The 2,755-nt window shown below is 43.6% G+C and overlaps 2 non-coding genes across 2 annotated transcripts; one reads left to right on the forward strand and one right to left on the reverse strand.

Moving 5' to 3' along the window:
- Positions 1 to 933: 933 nt before the first annotated feature.
- LOC133145918 (small nucleolar RNA U3) lies at positions 934 to 1,151 on the forward strand. The gene has a single exon (XR_009711163.1). It is a non-coding gene; the product is annotated as a small nucleolar RNA U3 (small nucleolar RNA).
- Positions 1,152 to 1,550: 399 nt separating this feature from the next.
- On the reverse strand, positions 1,551 to 1,664 carry LOC133145992 (U5 spliceosomal RNA). Its single transcript, XR_009711233.1, has one exon. It is a non-coding gene; the product is annotated as a U5 spliceosomal RNA (small nuclear RNA).
- Positions 1,665 to 2,755: the final 1,091 nt, after the last annotated feature.

The following is a 2,755-nucleotide window of genomic DNA, read 5'->3' on the forward strand; positions in this document are numbered from 1 at the left end:
CAAAGGATCGTGGGTACGTGATCGAGCGCTCAGCCAATGATGGCTGTGTTGCCAAATACCCTAATGACGTCGGCACTCTTTCTAATACAATCTAATAGGGGTGTAAATCGCGGGTTTTGTCACGATACGATATAATATCGATATAAAGAACTTCGATACGATATTTGCCGATATCTTAAAGCCTGCTGCGATTCAATCACGATATATCGCGATATAGTGCTCTACGATCGATATTTTTTTTTTTTAATAAAAAATATAGAACAATATCCTGATTTATAACAATTCATACGCAAAATCCACAAGGTACTGCAAACTCTTTATTTAGGAAATTACAAGAGTATTGTAGTATACAAATTGCTTACTTTAACACTTAACTTTGATGTCGTGTTTTTTCTTTAAATGTGCGGCGAGATTTGTGCTCCCTGAATATTTGATCACCGCATGGCAGGATTTACAAACTGCACGTGTCTTGTCCGTTGAGCCATCTTTTCTTTGGAATCCAAAGTGCTTCCAAACGAATGACTTGAAGCCTAAAGGGGAGCAAATTTCCTCGTCTTTTTGGACACTAGCCATAGCACCAGCCCAGGAGCCGCGTACTAGTTGTCGACTCCCCTTTCACGTGCCTGCTCTGCTCACAACACAACAACGCCGCGCACTGCTCCCTGCTCCCGGAAGAGGAAGCAAGCAACAATGAACTGGATTTCAAAATAAAGTCGCGTCTAATGTCCGAGGTCAAACACGGCGATATAAATCGATGTTTACCTTTAGCATCGATGCCAATAAATCGTAGAGCATAATATCGATTAATCGATGTGTATCGATGTATCGTTACACCCCTACAATCTAAACATAGTCCTTTACTAGTCGTGGTTGCCCTCTGGGTAAAAATGGTACACTCGCAGATGACTTCCCGCCGCCCCTCGTTGATGAATTAAGACTATACTTTCAGGGATCATTTCTATAGTTATTAACTTGAGATATGTGATTCTAAAATGAACGGTCTCGCCAACTACGATAATGAGAAATGATGTTCCTTCCTGAGCGTGAAGCTAGCGGAGAATAATGATGTTTATATCATAGATTCTCCACTTTTGATGAGCGTTCTATGCTTCCTAGTGGAGCATTGAGGGGAGGGACATGATCAGAGTAGTTCTTTGAAATTGGTTAAATAAAAATTAAGCTAATGTAGTGGCGTACTCCTGATATTCAACTCAGTCGATTAACAGTATCGTCGTATTAGTTCAACTAACAAAAGCCTGTTATGTATTTCTGAAGTACTTTTGTACTGAAGTACTTATGGCTGTATTCATTTACACGGCTTAAATCTTTACAACTTCGACACAAATCTGAATTAACTTTAATAATAAATATTTTAATGGCTAAATTGTTTATTGTCCCTTACATATAGTATAATTAGTAGAAAATATATTAATTTATTGCTCATATTAGATAGTTTTATATTTGAATGGGTGGATGTTACCTGTAAGCTATGGCAGAATTAATGGCAACAAAGCAGGAATTTTGATTACTTTCCATTGACAAGTACAGGAAGCTCCGCTTTCGCAGAGCATCAAAAAATTGAGATATACTCTTGTTGTTCCTCCCCACGGAAATCTTTAGTAAAAGGCGAAAGATTTATGCGGTCTGAAGAGAAACAAGAGTGAACTGATTTCGGCTTGTCCAAACGGGCCACCCCATTGCTGGTCTCACCAAAGTAACAGGCGGTGTCACACTAGCAACCATTTCCATCCATCCATCCATCCATTTTCCGTACCGCTTAGTCCCCACTGGGGTCGCGGGCGTGCTGGAGCCTATCCCAGCCGTCATCGGGCAGTAGGCGGGGGACACCCTGAACCGGTTGCCAGCCAATCGCAGGGCACACAGAGACAAACAACCATTTGCACTCGCACTCACACCTAGGGACAATTTGGAGTGTTCAATCGGCCTACCAAGCATGTTTTTGGGATGTGGGAGGAAACCGGAGTGCCCGGAGAAAACCCACGCGGGCCCGGGGAGAACATGCAAACTAAGATGTATAGTTCGAACAAGTATTTGGTGTTTGGCAATTCTATGGAAACGTTTACACTCTAAACGTGTCGTTGTGAGTCCATGCTTGCTCTGCTGCGTTCGGTTCCAACTCCCTGACCTGTTTGTTTGCATTGTGCACGTTCTCCACTCTGGTTTCCTTCCATTTCCCCCAAACATGCATGATAGGCCCATTGAGCGCTCCAAATTGCCCGTAGGTGCGAGTGCGGACGGTTTTTCGTCTCTGTGTGCCCTGCGAGTGATTATTATTTGTTAAAGCGTATATGCCGTTACACCGCTAGATGGCAGCAGCGTTGACTTCCGCACCTGACCACAAAAAGAAACGGGAATCACGTGATGCGCAGGAAAAGAAGCATTAGTATGAGTCGATATATTTAAACCGTAACTTGAATTGGTAGTCTTGTAGTGGGTAGACATAATTCACCCGGAACCTAAGTTCACGTTGCCGAGTTCCGGTGGGATGTTTTACACGTGTGGGAGTTTCCTGTTTGAGGAGTGTGTGTTAGGATCTCGAAGGGAAAAGAGTCGGCCCGTGGTTGAGAGAAGCTAATTATAAATGTCATTAAAACAACTGCCGTTGGCACCGTCATTTATCACTCCGCCTCCGACTCCAGTCCTTGCACACCACACTGGTGACCCTGACATCAGTCCCGCTGAGGATTCCGGGACTGAACAGAATACCGAGCGAGACGGCATGGCGCATTCCGCC

The sequence above is a fragment of the Syngnathus typhle genome, linkage group LG21, assembly GCF_033458585.1.
Source record: "Syngnathus typhle isolate RoL2023-S1 ecotype Sweden linkage group LG21, RoL_Styp_1.0, whole genome shotgun sequence".
NCBI classification, from domain to species: Eukaryota; Metazoa; Chordata; class Actinopteri; order Syngnathiformes; family Syngnathidae; genus Syngnathus; species Syngnathus typhle.